Below are 20,061 nucleotides of genomic sequence, written 5' to 3'. Positions count from 1 at the left end.
TCTGAGAAGATCAATAAAATTGAAAAGTGACTTTTCACAACTGGGATTTTGAAAGATAATTGAGACTTAACAAATATGATTGGATCATGTATTTCCTTTATATTCCAAGAAAGTTACATATCTAATACTACTACTTTAGATCTATAGGATTTTTTTTTTTTTCATTTTACATGGTAGATACCTTAGGGCATTCAGGCTTAATTCTTTCATGGAACCTCAGTTGAGAACAGTTGCCCTAGCTATATAGATAACCATTTAAAAAGAAAATAAAAATACAAATTACCAATATAAGAAATGTTGGAATCACTCTGTAGTGCTGTAGGCATAAAAAATTAATAAGAAAATACTATGAGTAACTTTATGCTCCCAAATTTAAAAACTTAATTTATAACTTAAATAAATTTAATTTGAAATTTAAAATATATCCATAATTGACTGGGTGCAGTGGCTTACGCCTATAATTCCAGCACTTTGGGAGTCCAAGGCAGGCGGATCACAAGTTCAAGAGATCAAGACCACCCTGGCCATGGCCAACATGGTGAAACCCTGTCTCTACTAAAAATACAAAAATTAACTAAGTGTGGTGGCACGTGCCTGTAGTCCCAGCTACTCAGGAGGCTGAGGCAGGAGAATCGCTTGAACCTGGGAGGCGGAGGTTGCAGTGAGCTGAGATGGTGTCACTGCACTCCAGCCTGGCGACAGAGTGTGACTCCATCTCAAATATATATACCCTCATAATTTCAGAGCTAGGTTCTTTATCTGCAAAATGTTATCTTACATTAAAAAAGAAATATTTCTAGTTTTACATAAACTTGTTCAGAAAAAGGAGTTGGAAATGCTACTAAACTTTATTAAGCTAACATAACCTTGATGTCATATCCTAATATCATCCATAAACATAGATGCAGAAGTCTTGACAAAGTATTAGGAATTAAATTTAGAAAAATATAATTGGATAGTACATCATGACAAAGTGGGATTTATTTTACAAATGAATGCAATATTATTTCATTGTTTGAAAATCAAAGTAGTATACCACAGAAAAAGATAGAATTCAATAGTCATTTGTAAAAAAAACTCTCAGCAAAGTAGAAATAGTAGGGAGCTTCCTTAATCTGATAAAATGTACAGCTAAAATATTTAATGTTGAAGTACTGATTGTTTTCCCTATGATATTGAGAACATGGCAAGTAAGCCTGCTCCTACTGCTTCTATTCAATGCTGTGCTGAAGGTCATGGCTAGCATAAGGCAAATCAACCACACAGTCAGAAAAATGGAAATATGAATGTGTACATAGAAATTCTATGGGATCTACACAAAATAACCCTAGAACCAACACATTAATTTAGCAAGACCATGGAATACAGGGTCCATATACAAATATCAATTGCTTTACTATGTAACAGAAGCACATAATTTGCTAATCATATTGAAAAAACAGTAAAAACATTAAATAATTAGAAATAAAATAAGATGTGCAAAACTCACAGAAAATTTAAAATCTTGCTGGATAAAATTAAAGATCTTCATAAGTGAAGAAATATACAATATTCAAGATTAATTATGTTAAAATATCAGTTTTCCCCAAATGTGTTTCCAGATTTTCAATGTAATCTCAAAATTCCAAGAGGCTGTTTCTTCTTGACAATCAGATTCTGAAATTGTTTGTTAATGCAGAGGACCAGGAATAATCAAAATAATCTTGAAGGGAAAAGACAAGACAAAGAATATACATTACCTGGTTTCAAAATATATTGTGAAGTTACAGTAATCAAGATTGTTTGATACTGACCTAATGCTAGATCTATTATGATCAATGGAACAGAATAGAGTGCCCAGAAATAGATCAATCCTTATATATAGGGATATAGTTTGACTCTGTGTCTCCACCCAAATCTCATGTTTAATTCTAATCCCCAATGTTTGGGGAGGGACCTGGTGGGAGGTCATTGGATCATGCGACTGGATTTCCCCTTTTCTGTTCTTGTGATAGTGAGTTCTCATGAGATCTGGTTGTTTGAAAGTGTGTAGCACTTCCCCTTTGCGCTTTCTCTCCTGCCGACCAGTGATGATGTGCTTGCTTCTCATTTGCCTTCTGCCATGATTGTAAGTTTCCTAAGGCCTCCCCAGCCATGCCTCCTGTACAGCCTATGGAAATTGAGTCAATTAAACCTCTTTTCTTTATAAATGACCCAGTCTCAGGTAGTTCCTTATAGCAATGTGAGAATGGACTAATACATATAGTCAAGTGATATTTTACAAAAAGGCCAATGCCATTCAATGGGAGAAAATAAATTCTTTTTGAGAAATGAAGCTGGAACCCTGGTATTCACAGTGAGAAAAACAAAACAAAATAAATCAAAACAACTCAGTCTATGTATTTATCACTCCTCATTTAAAAATCATTCCAAGATGGGTCATGAATCTGATACAAAAGCTAAAAGTGTATAGTTTCTAGAATAATCTGGTAAGAGAATATCTTCAAAATCCTGAGACTGGTAAAGGATTCTTGGAGAACAATGACCTTAAAAGAAAAAACTCAATAATTTGTTATTCAAAATTAAAACCTTCAGCTCACTGAAAATGTCTGCTGAGAAAATGGATAGGCAAACATAAGAGAAAATATTCATAATACATACATATATAACAAAGGACTTGTATGAAAGTATATAAGGAATACCTTCAATTCAATAATAAAATGACATCTCAATAATAAATAGGCAAATCAGACATTTCAAAAGGAAGATATAGAAATAATCAATAAGCACTTGAAATGTTGCACAATATTATTAGTCATTAGAGAAATACAAATTAATATAAAAATAAGATATCCACTTCTAGAATGGCTTAAATTTAAAAAGCCTAACAGCACTAAATGTTGGCCAGGATGTAAAGCAACTAGAATTTTTATATATAGCTGGTGGGAGCACAAAATGGTACAACCAATTTGAAAACTGCTAGTTTCTTATAAATTACAGCATATGACTGCCTTAAAACCAAATAATTTCATTCTTACATAATTACCCAAGATAAAGGCAAACATATCCCCTAAAAGAGATTTTTATACAAATATTCATAGCAGCTCTATTAATAATAGCCCCAAATGGAAACAATCCAAATGGCCATCATTAAGAGAATGAATACATTACATTTTTTTCTCTGGGCAGAGTTTCGAATATCTTCAAAGGGAGCTTTGTCATTGTGAGAGTGAGTACTGAGAATGGTCTTGAGAGGAGATTACTTACCATGTTTCAGTACTCCTTGCTCTTCTTTCTTATGAAGTATTTTTAGTTCAGGGATTTGTGGGTCACTGATGGGATGGTTGCCTGAACATTTATCCTTCTGTTTGGTTGTATTCCAGCTGGGGGAATTTGGACTGAGGTCTGCTATTTTGAGTGCTCAAGGATGATAATGAGAAAGGAGAAGAAAGCCATCACATAGTACCATATGTCAGGACCTTTAAGAAATTGTCATCACATTTATTTATTTTCTATAACATAGTTATTTAGAAAATTTTCTAGTTGGTAAATTATGTTAGGGTAGATTGTCTCACTCATCTTTTATTCTTTTCTCCCTGAGGTTTATCATGGAATAAAGTTGGTGTTCAGTGAATAGATGATGAAAAAAGTAAAACTTGCCTTTAGAGATGTCATCACTACTTCCTGTGAGATACAAAGTTTTGTTATTAAAGAGAACAATAACAAAAATAAACAACAGTAGCAAAGTGGATTTTAAAAGAAACTTTCCTCTCAAGGAAAAAAAGGAAAAAAGACAGGCTTAGTATAAAAATGGAAAGACCCTTGACTAAAACTGACATTTAAAGACCAGATTGGAGGGATAAGAGAGCAAAAGAGGAAAATCAGATACTCAAGCTTTCTGAACTCAGAAAGGAAAAAAGCAGAGGAGACAGATCAAAGAATCAAAACTCCATTAAGGGGAACAAATGGAAAGTAAAGGGATGAGGGTGTCCCTGCAAGATACAGAAGCATTTTGATTTAGCTGTAGAAACAGAGGAAGGTCACACAAAAACAGAGGGGAGGCTACGTGAAAACTACCCACTGTTACTCAGGAGAGAAGCTAGGATTGACATTCAGTTTTTTCTCATTCTCCACTCAGAGAACTGCTCTCCAGATTATTCACCTCTTGATATTTACCCATAAACTTGATAACCAGATTAGAAAAATGCCTGCTCATGAAGGATTCATGCTATGACAACTCAGCCACCTTGCGTTTTCTAGCTACTGTCATGTCCCTTTGTACTCCTTAAACCCGACCTTGAACAGAAGAAGTACTCTTCTGTTCTGTATGTTTCATTCAAAAGACAGCGTAAATTCTGGTATCCTCTACTTCTCACTAAAAGGATTAGTTGGAGCTGCGTTCTTTGAGTGTACAAGAATCAATATGGGTAAAGAAAGTAAAATAATGATTAAGGAACAGAGGGTATGGTTATCTTCTTCAAATATTATTTGGCAGTAGTATTGAAGTCCTCAAAGTCAATACTATGGCCTGAGAAGCAGTTTTCTAATATTCCAGGGTTGCCTTCTACAAAATCAAAGTAGATTAGTATTTATTTTTAAATATAAGTATTAAAAAATAATATTTGAGAATGAAGAACAGTCCATTGACAGAAATGCTTTCAGTATGAAGTTGTCATGGGTTGTGTATGAAACATTCAAATACCTCAGCAGAAGCAAAAGCCAGCTGTCTCTGGAAAAGTCATTGAGAGTTTGTCTTCTTAGTAAATACAATTTTGTGTAAAGGAGATATGGGAAAAAATTTTGTGTAAAGGAGATATGGGAAAAAAATAGAAGCAGTGGTTTTATACTTTGGGAGTTTAGATGGTTATTCGTTACCTATTTGCTGCTGCAACAAATTACCATAAATATAATAGTTTAAGACACCACAAATTTATTCTCATACAGTTCTAAAGGTCAGAAGTCCAACATGGGTCTCACGGGGCTAAAGCTACGGTGTCGGCTGGGCTGTATTCCTTTCCAGAAGCATAAGGGGAGAACCTATTCTTTTGCCTTTTCTAGCATGTAGAGGCTGCCCACACTCCTTGGCTCATGGTATCCTTCCTCCCTTCCTCCATCTTCAAAGCTAGCAATGGTTTATCTAGTCCTTCTTACATCTCATCCCTCTGACTTCCTCTCTGTCTCCTTCTTCTACTTTTGAGGACCCTTTTGATTATAATGGGGCTTAGATAATCTCCCTATTTTAAGACCAGCTGATTAGCAACCTTAATTCCATCTGAAACCTTAATTCTCCTTACCATGTAACATAATGTACTCACAAATCAAGGGATTAGTTTGAGGACCTCTTTCAGGGACTATTATTCTGCCTACCACAGCTGGCTTTTGGTTTCTGCCTCCAGTGCAGCATGATGAATTATATGATGGTAGTCCCTGCTAAACTTGGGCAATCCCAGCTACATTTGCTTACAAAATATAGGCACTCCAACCCATATGCACAATTGTTCCTGGCACATAATGGAAAACATTGGAGTATAACAAAAATATAGAAAATGTTTGGGAGTTGCTTTTTAGTGTTTTACACATCAAAATTAAATTATGAAAACTTGATTATCCCCCCAAAAGACTTCTAATAAATTATTTTATAATTATCTGCATCATTAGTTCAAGTCAGGGCTGATGTTTTAGTTCATTTTGTGTTGCTGTAACAGAATACCTGAGGCTGGGTTATTTATAAAGAAATGAGGTTTATTTAGCTCATGGTTCTATAGGCTAGGAAGTTCAAGAAGTGTGGTGCTGGTATCTGCTAGTCCAGTGAGGGCCTCATGCTGTTTCCACTCATGGCTGAAAGCGGAAGGAAAGCAGGTATGTGCAAAATGATCACATGGAAATGGAGGAAGCAAGAGAGAGAAACCCAGGAATTCAGACTCTTTTTAACAACCCACTCTGGTAAAAACTAATTTATTCACTCACAGGAGGGCATTAACCTATTCATGAGTGTTCCGCTCCCGGGGGACCCAAACACCCTGCTAGGTCCCACCTCCCAAAACCTCCACATAGGGGATCAAATTTCAGCATGCCTTTTTGGCAGGGATAAACCATATCCAAACCATAGCAGCCAGGTTAGCTTTTGTTAAATACTCCCTGTCACACTTCAATGACATTTTAGTTGTCACTGAATGTCACATAACGCTTTGCTGCATTTTAACCGCATTCTTTATTTCTGTAGGTAGATGAATGAACAGAGTTTTTAAAAAATGGTGTCTTGGCTGGGTGCGGTGACTCACGCCTGTAATCCCAGCACTTTGGGAGGTCGAGGCGGGTGGATCACGAGGTCAGGAGATCGAGACCATCCTGGCTAACACGATGAAACCCCGTCTCTACTAAAAATACAAAAAATTAGCCAGGCATGGTGGTGGGCGCTTGTAGTCCCAGCTACTCGGGAGGCTGAGGCAGGAGAATGGAGTGAACCCGGGATGCGGAGCTTGCAGTGAGCTGAGATCGCGCCACTGCACTCCAGCCTGGGCGACAGAGCAATACTCCATCTCAGAAAAAGAAAAAAAATGCTGTCTTGATCCAGTTCTGAGGCCCTAGCTAGATGTGGATCAATTTCCCGTTTTCAGTTGCTGATTAAGTCTACACTCCAATCACTTCTCTTATCAGGCTCTTTCACTCTGGGACCACTATTACCCAGGGGTAGACAACTAGCCCTCATGCCTTGGAGTCCACAGAATTATTCAAATTAGCTAATCTGCAGCGAGTCCAGGACACCTAGCTAGCCCAATCCCATTTGCCATACACAGGCTGCTCCCTCCAGCTGCAGCTTGTTGCTACCCTCTTCCTGGATGCAACCCCCTGTGTGACCCTGGCTGGCAGCCCTTTTTCACTTGGAGCTGGAGTTCTGCCTTTTATCTGTCTGAGTATTTTATCTTTTCCACCACCAAAAGATCTTTATATCTGTTAAACAGTGAGTCCTTTCAAATATCCATCTATTCTTCCATGCCACAAATATTTATTGTGTATTTTCTGTGCCAGGCCACAGAGATGATTATTGTGGTCCCTGTATCTGAAAGCTATTCAACATGCAGATTTCTTTCCTACCTGGGCTCTAACTGTTTCCTCTCTCACTCCAGTTTTTTATCATATGCTGCTGAAATGAATAGCTCTGCATTACTTTTGCACAAGCCAACCCATGTAGCTGGAAATCTGTGAATATCGATCATAGGAAGGAGACATTCTATTTGAGTTTATATGGATTTAATATGCCACAATACTGATTGGATACATTGTACTTTTAAAAACAGTGTTGACCATTAATGATACCAACTAGTTACCAACAGTTTTCTTGGAGATGGCTTTGATACGTAAGCTACTAAGGCAAAGAAAAAAACATCTAACCTATTGTAGTTAACATTGTAGACTAGCTGTGTAATAAAAGAAATTCAAGCCACATTTTAACAAAGGCTACCATCTGTAAAAAGATTATTTTTCTATCAGAGGCAGCAGGTATAGCATTCGTTTGAGTGACCAGGTTCTTCTCTTGCTTTTATAGGCAGCCACAACCCATTTTAGGATGGGGAGAGACATGTTGCAAGCTCATTTGAAACACATCTCTGACAGACAGGGAACTGTATGATTTGCACTAGAAGTTCTCTGTTGTTAGAAGGGGATAAAACCGCTTTGACTTCAGGAGTACTGGAGGTGTTAGGAGCTGCCTGGCATTTTGACTGTGTTTTTGGAGACGAATATGTATGTGTGGCTGCCTAGGGAAAAACCACACACAACAGAACCTGAAACGAATAACATTGGGCGATATATTGCCCCTTACCATCAGTCAGATCATATGCAATGTAAACAAAGTGAAGTAATTTGCTACTTTCCTGGGTTCCATTATGTATATATGTTTATTTAATCAGAACTAAATGATATTACATGGAGTTCCCCTTGCCCTCCTGAGGAATCCAGATTCAACACTTTCAGCACTGTTCAGTGCTGGAGAGCGAAGAAAGTGTAACCATAGTGATGGAATGGAAATGATTTTCTTTGTTCAGAGGCTTCAATATCCAACAGACATTACAGTTTTCAAGGTCAAAAATATATTAGGATGAGATAAAAATTAAAGAAAATGTGCTGGCTTAGCTACAAAAGCTAATTTAGTTTATGCATTATAAATTATGTTAAAATGACTAAAATGAGATTTCTCAGCAAGAACTAAATGTGTGGTTTCACAAAACTAATTTCCAAAGATGAACATGATTACAGAATTTAGCTTTAAAAGCCTTTCAGGCCATCAGAGAAAACAGCAAAGCTATCAATTATCAGACTTTAGTGGTGCCTCTGTCAGAAATATAATGGTATTTTTAGCATTCTGCTCAGCGTTTACTAAATTAAGAATGTCTACAAACAAATCAATTAATTGGGACATTATTTAATTAAGTAAAACATGTGATCTGCCAAAGAACCTTAAGCAGACGATTATAACAAACATCTCAGTAGCCTTCCTTTTCTATTGAGGGAAATAGCATACCATGCAATAAAACGAAGATGGAAGCTATGGAAAATGAAATGTTGATCAAACAAACACAACCTCATGCTTTTCTGATTCATGCTGCATATTTATGTAATTTTAAAAAGTGCTTGTTTTGAAAATCTGTGATTTCCTGGAAGAAGGTCAATGTTGCCTGTCAATCATTTCATCCTGTTAGGTGGGTGTGTGGCATTTGTTTTATTATAACAATGCATATATAAACATAAACAATCTATATTCTCATGTGTGGTACATTAAAGCCTCTGGACACTAGGAAGTTACTGGGTTCTTGATATATATATATATTTTTCATATCACTGGAAGGCTAAACAGTTCAGGTTTAGTGAAGATTTATTTTGGACCCATCATAAGCCAGGCACTTTCAAACAAACCATTTCATTCAACTTTTAACAGTCCTGTGAGATAAGTATCATGGCCCCAGTTTTGTAAATAGGGGACTGAGATTCAAGGAAGCTTAGCACGTTCCCTATATTCACATGTCTGGTAAATTGCAGAGCTAGGATTTAAATGCATGACTATGACATATCCAGAACACTTTCCATTATTACATAAAAGCATCCTTTTCTCCAGGAAAGCCACTATGGACTAGCCTGCATGTAAGTGGGGTTTCACAGATGAAACAGCTATCCTGTTGGCCAACAGAATTGTTGGAAATATATTGTCTCAAAAGAGGGTTAGCAATAATTTGGTTACAGGGGAGCAGAGACTCTAATCGTACTTTGGACAAGTCAATGTATCTAATTGCCTACTCTTTTTAGGCATCATGGGAAAGCGAAGACGGCCTTTGCACCTACAAACAACTCACAATAGAGTTCCATCCTTATTTGAAATAATTGCAAGTAATGGATCAAGAGTAAGTTAAGTGAAATGTAATGGAGAGCAAGTGCAGTGGTGCTGGAAGTCAGTATATTCAATAGCAATGTTGTGACCTGTTAGAAACTTTAAAATTTAATTTTTCCATTTTGTTAATGAAGATTATCTTTCCACATATATCAGAATGGTGAACTTGTATACTGGGGAACAACTCATTAGCTATGTGAAACATCCTTAAAATCATTTTCAGAAATCATTTGATCTGAGCAATTATTATTGGTCCTACCCAGGTGACTCTCATCATTCAGGCCAAGTAAATCTTCTAGTCCTCTTTTGAATTTGTTTCCTGTTCTACTCTCAGATGCAGGTGCATACCTGATATGAGTATGCGTTTGGGCTCTCTTATCCCATGGGCTTATTTTTCTGAAAATTTCTCAAATAAGACATGGTATAAGTCTGCAAGTCATTGACAGCTGATTATCTGAGAATGGTATAAACATCACAAAAACACAAAAGTCCCTTCACAGTCTTGTCTCACTAAACATTAATTTTTTAAGTCAAAGTTTTGTTGCTTGTTATTCTCCACCTTTTTATTACTAAGTGATAGGTTAAACTTTTAATGAATGCCATGTGGGAAAACTGTAATGTTTCTACTCAATTCTAAAAATAAAAGAACTTATACTCTGTTCGTCATCAAACTGGAGAGAAACGTCTTATTGCTCAACCCGTACCTGATGACTGATGTGTGATGCGGGATGTACTGACTGGAACTATAGGGAAGGACACAGATGGACTCTACGTTCTGCCTGGGGTTGACAGCATGTGAGCAAAATGCTTTACTATAATTAGAGTAATTTTGTATGCAATGGGGAAAAACAATCCCTTAAATATCAGTGTGGAATTCAACAGCAAAATATGTCTAGACATGTGAAACCTTCCACACTGAAAGAAGTTATTGAAAAATGATTCATTTTTACATCCTCCACCTGCTGCCTGATTCTTTGTGATATTGATTTGTGAGAGAAAGGACTTTTTCCAAATGATAGTACTGAGATGTGTTGCTAATATGATATATAGTTTTTAACACTCAACCTTTATTGAGCATCAACCATGTGCTAGATGCTGTTTAGAAAAAATAGAGTAACTGTATTTATCTTAATCAAATTTCATAAAGATTTTCTTTTGTCATTCATATTCATCAGTTTAGGATCAAGGAAATATGGATGACATTTGATCTTTTTTTAGAGCAGGAAACTATGACTTTGGAAATATGCTTTTTAAAGTAAGGATATATATTATAATACAATTTAATTTTTAAAATCTCACTAATATGTGTACTTTAGAGATGGTGATTTAGACATTTTTCTGTATTAGTTGCTGTTTTACCTGTAATTATAACAGACTACCTTAAAATACCTTAGACAAATAGAAGTTTGTTTTTCTCATGCAGCAAGGAGTCTGGATATAGGTAGTTATTCAATGAGGTAAGAAGCAACATCTCTGCAGTTTTTTTCTTTTTTTACCTTTTCCTGATGGTCACAAGATGATTGTTGCTGCTCTAAGCATCATTTTCATATTCAGGCAGGATGTAGAGGTGCAGGTGGAGTGTTACAGATGTATGTTTCTTCTATCAAAAAGCAGAGTTTTCCATATCCATCAACAAACTTCCACTTACAAATCATTGACCAGAAGTCAGACAGCTGGCCTTCCCTAGCTTCAAGAGAGTCTGAAACAGTGAGTATTTAGGTGTTTGAAAATGAGTCTTAGGCTAGCTATTCAACAGCGCCTGACACTTCTTGCAACCAAATGTGTATTTTAATGACTAAGATTGATACTGTGACTGTGTGAAATCACCTATAGGTTGAAGCTTTGTTATAAAAGAAAAGGAAATGAAATGAAATTAAACTTATCTGTGTTTAAATCTCATCTCTTAGTTTCTGTGTTGTAATCCTAAGCAGGTCACTTGCATAAGCTTCAGTTTTCTAATTTCTAAATGAGTATAACAGTTCCTTTTTACATTGTTGCAATAAGGATTAAATAATATCAGGCGGTATCTTGCACTATCAAGTATAGATTTGAATACTAAATAGAATTTCACTAAATTGTTCAGTTATTCACTCCTTCATTCACACATTTAGTTGATCAATATAAACTTTGCTTGGGAGAAGAATTAATAAAGCGGTCACCACTGGGAAGGTTTGTATCCATGACGTCAAATGTGCAATACTTGTTCATGTGAGGATGAGTGTGTGTGTGTGTGTGTGTGTGTGTGTGACTCTAGCCTCCAGATGGCAATGTGGAAGGGAACAGGGGAGGAACAGGGGAGGTCGACCACCTCCTGAATGCTTCTCTTAATCTTGCATCCTTTTTACCTGATGAAGCAGTCATACCTTTCTTCTATGTTAAGCCAGGCTATTAAGCTAAAACCAGAATGGCTTTGACCTCTCATATTTCTAAACTTCATTTATGTACAATTTTTCCATCTCATTCCCCTTTTTATTTCCTTGAGAACCCATCGTATGTCCCTGGGAGCTGGGCAGAAAGATCATTAAATACTGTTCAGGGTCGCACACAAAATCTCTTCTTCCTTTCAACCTTCAACTAATATTCCACAAATAGGTGCAACCTGTCTTTCCCCTGAGACTGTGTTTCTTTCCCTATCTAGAACTCCTCCATCCACTTCCACCTTGAGACAAAGGATAGCTATTACTCATTACTCCTTTGGAGTCTGAACCTCAGGGATAGTTGTCCACCTCTTCAAATATTGCATCTTCTCTGAAGTTCATTGTGTCATCTTTGCTGCCCTTCTGGTGTGTCCAGGTGTGGCCAATATGACATAACGAAATTTGCTATAGATATGTTCTTCAGGCCCTTGATCTGGGAACTTTGCCTCATACACATTATATAATACTGAGTCATATACATTGTTTTCCAAATAAGAACATAAATATGTCTTCTGATCAAGGAAACTTGAAAAAAAAAATTTCCGTTGTTCTTCCCTCTATCCATCCAATCCTCACGCTTTTCCTCCATCCTTGTCTGTCTCTGCTTCTCACTCTGTTTCTCTTTCTCATATCTGGGTACTCTGCAGCCTTTACATGATAACTGCATCATTTAGAAGGAGGGCACTCTGAGAGATGGGATAGTAATATGTGTGTGACATACTTACGTGTCAGACATTGAGAATTTGGCACTCCTGAAAGATTCTACATGGAATCAAATCAGTCATTAAGTGGTTGCCACAGTTGGCTGGGATCAGGCTCCGTAAATAGATGGAAATAGGCTAAAGGAAGATGAGTGAGGATAAGTACTAATTCCAGGCTTTCCTCTAGAGGGAGCTGATGATCAGGCTAGAGGAAACCAACACTGAGACTGGTCAGATTAGTGAGGAAGCTTTAATGTAGGCAGTATCACGAGACTGGGTGGGGGTGAGCTATTAATCCTGAGCCTGTGAATTAAAAGCCATCAGAAACTCTTAGTATAGTATCAGACAAACAACTACTACCTACCTCATCTTAATAGTATATACTCCACGGTATAGAAAATGCTCTAGCGCTAACATTCTGATTTCAGTCCTGGAGACTAATTCAAATATTTTATGAAATTTCAACCATCTATTTCTCTATCTGCTTCCTATCAAAATTTAATATTTGCTGGGTTCATATTATGTGTCTAATGCTGTGTCAGATATTAGGGATGCAGAATTTAAATGTCATTGTTTCTAACTTCAAGGAACTTGCATTCTAATGGTGAAAATAAATACAGAAGCAGCTAGTTCCAATCTGGTGCAAAAGTGGTGCTAATCTGAAGATTTATATAACACATAATAACACGGAAGAAAGTATATAGGGGATCAGCATGAGGTATTGACATACATCTATTTTCAAACTGCCTATAGCTATCTCAGGAAATTAGGGGACAGGCTGACAAGGCAAGAAAGAGGGACATTATGAAAACCCTATAGTCAGGGGTTCCCCCATCACCTGCAATCTAAACTCTATGCCTAACATGCAAGCCTCATCAAGCCATCGTTGATTCTCAACTCTGACTGTTGGTTCCCAGAACATGCCATGTTATTTTATACATTCATTCCACTGTGTATGCTGTTTGCCCCCACTTGACATGCTCCCTTCTTTCATTCTGCCCTCTTTTGTCCACCTGGGAAGGTTTAACTTCTTCAAGTGTGAGTTTGAGTAATTCCTTTGTGAAAATGTTCCTTTTTCTCTCTCTCATCCTTCCTTTATTCTTTATCACTATCCTTCATCCCATAATTTGTCCACCTCAATAATAAATAGCACCTGCACACTATTCAGTAGTTTTCTTCAAAAGGTATGACCCTTCACCGGCACTCTAGTTCCAGCCCTCCAGTGGCTTACTCTTTGGGCATAATCTGAGCACTTTGCCTTGACCCATAAGAAACACACTGCATGGCCTCTGACCGGTTTCTGTCATTACCTCTTTATACTTTATTGGTCACTCCTTTGGTCTAACAACACTCTCCTTTCTGTTTCCTCAAACACACCCAAACTAATTTGCTCTTTAGAATGTGTTCCCCTAGGATTTTAGATTGCTTGTCTCCTCCTTTATCTGTCATTGAGTGTCAGCTCAATGATCACCTATTTAGAGATGTCTTCTCATCCTGTCTAAAGTGGTAACTCCATCCACATTTGCCAACACATCACACTTTCTTATACTTCTCATGATACTTGTATATATCCAAAATGATCTTGTTCATTTATTTGTTTACTACCCGTGTCTAACTCTTGATTAACAAGTAAACTCCATGATATAGGGACTTTGACAGTCTTATTCACTGCTATATTTTCAGCATCTATAATCATGCCTAGTAAATAACAGGTGTTTAATAAATATTTCTTGAATTAATAAAACAAATTAATAGGACTTTAGTGGTTGGTTGGTGGTTTTGTTTTGTTTTGTTTTAGACAGAGAGGTCTCACTCTGTCACCCAGGCTGGAGTGCAACGGTGTGACCTCGGTTCACTGCAACTTCCGCCTCCTGGCTTCAAGCCATTCTTCTGTGTCAGCCTCCTGAGTAGCTGGGATTTCAGGCGCCCACCACCACGCCTGGCTAATTTTTGTATTTTTAGTAGAGATGGGGTTTCACCATGTTGGCCAGGCTGGCCTCCAACTCCTGACGTCATGATCTGCCCATCTGGGCCTCCCAAAGTGCTGGGATTTCAGGCTTGAGCCACTACGTCCAGCCAATAGGTCTGGTTCCCCTGCCACACCCCCATCCCCTGCGCCACAGTGGAGTGCGTGCTTCTTAGGGTAAGGGATCATCAGTTTTAATCTATGTATTCTACCATACTTGGTACAGTCCCTGATGACACATAGTAGATGCCCAATGAATATTTACTGAATGAATGACTGGGGATCAACAGCGTTTTTGCTGATAACTCCAGGGCTGGAGCTCAGCTGCTAATACTGCAGTTCTTTTTGGAATGTGAACTAGTTGCTGAGCTAGGATAGTTTCAGAGTGATTGCTGCTCCAATTGGAGCATGATCACTGACCTGAGACTGCAACCATGTTGCCTCAGTTGACAAATTAGGCTTGCTAGCCCCAAGCACAAGAACAGGCTTTGGAAACTCAAAGGACAGCCACCACACAGCCCTTTTATTTCCCACACTCATAGTTTCTATGGTGATTATGGTATTGACAGAAAACTGTAGAAGTCTCTAAAAGCCAAGCTTTAAATATTTTATATACATTATCTTGAGAGATAGTACTTGGAATTTTGAAGTGTATGACCTAAATCGATCATGGCAAAATTTAAATGGGTAGTGGCAAAATGAGTAAATATCTGCCTAAGGTTGTTCACTTATTCCAGTGTTCTATAAAAGCAGTTAGTTAATATTAGCATTACCAGTTTGTATGTGCAGTTCTTCCTTTTAAAAAGTAAATTGATTCTACTGTGTAATACATTTTAACCTTCTAACGAGTTTGGCTGTGACTACATGGAAATTTTAAAATGCAATTGTTTGAGCAAAAAGTTATAATATTTGGTACAAATAGAAGTTTGAAAAAGGAAATGTATCATTTACATATTAAGTCCAGTCAATGTCCAAACCGAGTGTTCTTGCCTCTTAGTAATATTAGGAAAAATTCCTGCCTTCATGTATGTATAATTTACTCTGGCCAAAGTTCAGAGGAAAACAAAAATTATCCTGGGGCCCCTTAAAAAACTTCAGCTACAAAGGTAAATTTTTTGGTAAAATTATTAACGTGAAAATATCTTCTCAAAATAGGTTTTCTCCAAAAGATTCTCTAGGTTTGGATTTGTTTTTTAACGGGAATCATATAATCTATGTGCCAAGTGGTGCTGAAGAGCCCTAATTTAATTGTATTGGCATGAAATGATTGAATTCATCGGTGATGGAAGAAAGAGTGATTTAACATCAGATTTCCTGATAGAGGAAGCTTCACCGTTTAGTTTTCGTTTCTTCAAAGAACGAGAGGGAAGTGGCTGGTAAGGAGATCACATTTTTCTGAAACACAGCCAGGATCCAAAACCCTCACTTGAAAAGAAAGTAGTGAAAATTATTTCAAGTTAATCACACATTGGGATATATAAGGACCCTGGAGATATTTTGAAATACTTCATGAGTCAGAATGAACCAATTTATGTGGATTCTAATTTATCCAAAATATTGTTTTGAGTCATTTGAAGGTAAGAATACCAAATCCTTGCCCTCAAGAAGTTTATAATCTGTTGATGAAGACAGGATATTTCCACATAAAGTGTAGTAACCTGCTCAATGAATGGGTTAGTCCTGAACAGAGAAATTCAGAAAGAATGACTGACATTTCTAGGTCTCATGCTGAGCAAAAATTCAAGAATCAGTCAATACAACTTGCCTTTTCTTGAACTTTTCATACATATTTCCAGTTGGAATAGAAATATTAGAAGTAAGGAACATGTATTTCAACTTTTTGAATAATTGGAAATATCTAATATTTCAATGTAAATATTTTTTAAGTTAATGTAACTGATTTTTTTTCCTATAAGAAAATGGAATACTATGCAGCCACACAAAACATGAGGGATTATGTCCTTTGCAGGAACATGGATGGAGCTGGAGGCCACTATCCTTAGCAGGAACAGAAAACCAAATACCTCATGTTCTCACTTATAAGTGAGAGCTAAAAGATGAGAACACAGGGACACACAAAAAAGAACAACAGACACTGGGGCCTTTTGGAGGGTGGGGGGTGAGAGGATGGAGAGGATCAGGAAAAAATAACTAAGGGGTGTTAGGCTTAATACCTGGGTGATAAAATAATCTGTACAACAAACCCTCATGACATGAGTATACCTATATAAGAAACCTGCACATATTTCTTAAAATAAAAGTTAAAACTGAACTTAAAATAAAAATTGAAAAAAGAAAATTTTATATTATGAAAATAATGATGTTAAAAAAATATTCTAAAAAGCCCCTCTGCCTCCAACTACCTATGTGTTCCAATGGCTTCCAGTACTTCTATGATAACACATCAGGAGAGTGTATCTCCCTCATTTGAACATAAGCTTCACAGGGAGTTGTCTTGTTCAAATAGAGTATTTGATGTATAGGTGATACATTAGTGTTTATTGAATTGAGAAAAAAACCATTTTATCCTCAACTGAGAAGAGCTTGGCTTATACTTTCTGATAGCTCTGAACAGGTTGGCTTCTGGCTGATTTTTTGAACATGCCAATTTCTTTCCTGCCTCAGGCTTTTACAAACACCTTCTCTTTTCTAGAAAAACTCTCCCTGTTCTCCTTCACTAGCCGTGTCTTCCAGCACCACTGTAACCTCAGAATGGACTTCTCTATCACCCTGTCTGAAGTAGGTCCCCTCTGATGCTAGCTTAGCTCCTTGTTTTTTCCCATCACAGCATCAAATGTTTTACTATTATTTATGTCCCCTGCCCCACTGTATTGTAATCCTCATAATGACAGGTGTATTTCTTATTGTCCATGCTTGCAACTCTAGTGCCTAGCACAGTGTGAAGTAGAGAGAAATCAATAACAAACAAATAATGCTCATGTGTAGGACAGACTTATTAGTAACATTTACTCTCATGCTGGAGTATCTGTATAAATATGGTAGTTGGAAATTTGTACATAATACTCTGTGCACAGACTATAACTCTACATCCTATATTTTATATTGATTTAGCAACATAAGACACCCTGGTAGAAAACCACTTGAATGTAGAGTACAGTTTATGAGGGAACAGAGAAGACAGCATGGTTCTTTAGGACAGCAGATCCCATTTGGAAAGGTGAAGTACATGGGAAGCTCCGGAAAACACCAATGCCGATGACTTCTCACAGCTTAATATTTTCGTGTTTTTTTGGTCATTTGAATTCTTTGCAAATTACCTTTCAACTCAACTATTTGTTGATATGAGAATGTTAATATCTCTTATATTAGACTAATTCCTCTGAAAATTCTACTTGCCAGGTGTTATTTTTTCTATATATGCAAGACTGTTGTGTAGTAAAAATTGTGTTCCATTAGACTCTCCAGGTTTATCTATATGAAGGAAACACCAAGGGAGCATCAATACCCAAGAGAATTGGGTGGCTTTATTTCCAATGATCATTTCAGGGATATCATCTTGTTCCACTGAGGATGCTGATACTAATGATGATTGTATAATAAAATGTAGACAATGACATAACCCACATTTCTCAAAATGGCACCAGCTTGGGTCCACCAGGCTTATGATAACAACAACAAACCTTCTGACTCAATGCTCTTTTACAATATCTCTGGAACTTCAGCCTAAGCCTCTTTGTGGTGGTCCTCAGGGTATCACTGGGAATTCTCATTTGCTCTTGATTGGCTATGACAACCCCCTGCTTCCACCTCAGAGTGGAAGCCATACTTTCCCCTGCCAACCCAAGCAGTGGCTACTTGTGATCATCTGTCTTCACATGACCCACCTCAGAATTTGCAATGTGAGCCCTTTCTTCTCCAGAATTCTGTGTGCCTGTGTGCCATCATGGGAACTGCCCCACCAACTCTGACATGTTAGAGAAATGCAGCCCTGAATTGTGCTCCCAGGTTCTTAAGATGAATCCAGTCATTTTAGCTTTCCACTTTCATCCTTAGAGCCCTGGCACAGATTTCCTTTGAAGCTGGTCTGAAATAGATCTTTGCTATTTGAAATATACTTCATGAACCATTAGTATACATATTGTCTGATTATTAGATACTATACTATTTCTATGCTACTTATTAGAAATGCAAACTCTCAGGCTCTGCTGCAGCCCTACTGAATCAGAATCTGTATTTTCGTGAGATTCTCAGGTGATGTGTAGCACACTGAAGTCTGAGGAGCACCGAGAAAGGATTAGATCGACTTTCCCTACTTTATCTCTAATGATTGCCACCTAATTGCTTGCTCATCACCACTATCTGTTGCCTCAATGGTTATGGGGTAATTGAGTTTCTTAGTGCCTTATAAGTCTATTTCTCTGGACTGCTGTAAGGCCTCCTGTGGTGTCTGCTTCATAGGCTTTCCACATACACAAAAATCTACTGCTTGAATGTGCAGTAGATCTTTCACAAACCCTTGCATTGGAGCCCTGTTGACATAAACTATATTAGTAAAGAGAAATCATAGTAACACCACTACTAATACATGCCTTAAATTTCCATTATGCTTTTCTCTGTTCCAATGACTTTCGTTTGCTATAGTCATTTTTCCCTAAACAACCCAGTGAAGGGGATGTAATTAGTATTGTTATACCTATTTTGCAGATGAAGGAATGAGACTTATGGAGAAGAATCTAGTTCCCAGACAACATCATTGGCACACCTTTGAATCCAGTTCTCGTTTCACTCTACAAACCAAATGAAGTAAAAATGAACATAGACAAGTGAGAATGCAATTATGACAAAACATGGCCACTGTTTTGAAGGTATTTTAAGTCATCGAGAGAGGTTTAATACATTCTTTATAGCCCCAAGAACATATCTTCATGTTTAGTCTTTTATTAAACAAAAAACATTAACTGAGGAAAATATTTCAAATCGGATATGCTGCCAGAAAACAGCTGAAAGCAATATTGCCAACATTTTGACAGGCTTACTTGGGTTAAAGCAGTCACTATGTACTTCTATTATCTTTGAAAATGTTAAAGGAATGCCAACTTTGTGTTTGCATCTCTTCAATTTACAAACTCAAATGAATTTTAGTTCAAATGATACTGGTTTGGAATGAAATGTTTTATACCAGTTTTGGAATAAATCCTCAGGTACATTTCTAAGATTGCTGTACTCTTTAGTGGTGAGGCAAACTGTTGATCAGAAAGCAAGGCATTATTTTAAATTTTACCTGGAATAAAACACAAGATAAATTGTTTTATTTTAAAATTTTACCCTGTTTTGTACTTTCTCAAGGAGAAATTGATTTGGCACCTTTAGAAATGATTAAGCATTTTCTTTTCCATTTTCTGCAGAACACTTTGGTTGCTTTTGGTATGAAATGTAATAAACCTTTTTCCATCTGTAGGAAGGGGTGCCTGACTGCCCAGGGGCACCCAGAGATTCTCTCAGATACGGAAAAATAGGAGCCAAAAGTAAAGCTGAGCACTGGCACAGCCAGCAGGTGTTTCTTACTGAGCTGTCTCTCTGCTCCGGATACTCCAATGTAACTATCTACAGTGGTTTTTTCCTCAGGCCGGGTCTAACTGCCTGTATCACCAATAA

The 20,061-nt window shown here is 37.2% G+C and overlaps 1 long non-coding RNA gene across 1 annotated transcript; it reads right to left on the bottom strand.

The window, feature by feature from the left end:
- Window positions 1-7,087: 7,087 nt before the first annotated feature.
- On the bottom strand, window positions 7,088-19,252 carry LOC108522782 (uncharacterized). The gene is made up of 3 exons (XR_001883601.1): window positions 19,100-19,252; window positions 10,858-10,961; window positions 7,088-7,179 (listed from the first exon to the last, which is right to left on the bottom strand). It is a non-coding gene; the product is annotated as an uncharacterized LOC108522782 (long non-coding RNA).
- Between the last annotated feature and the right edge of the window lie 809 nt (window positions 19,253-20,061).

The sequence above is a fragment of the Rhinopithecus bieti genome, unplaced genomic scaffold, assembly GCF_001698545.2.
Source record: "Rhinopithecus bieti isolate Rb0 unplaced genomic scaffold, ASM169854v2 scaffold_68178, whole genome shotgun sequence".
In the NCBI taxonomy this organism is placed as follows: domain Eukaryota; kingdom Metazoa; phylum Chordata; class Mammalia; order Primates; family Cercopithecidae; genus Rhinopithecus; species Rhinopithecus bieti.
Note: the sequence above shows the minus strand (reverse complement) of the source record. Positions and strands in the feature narration are given on the sequence as shown.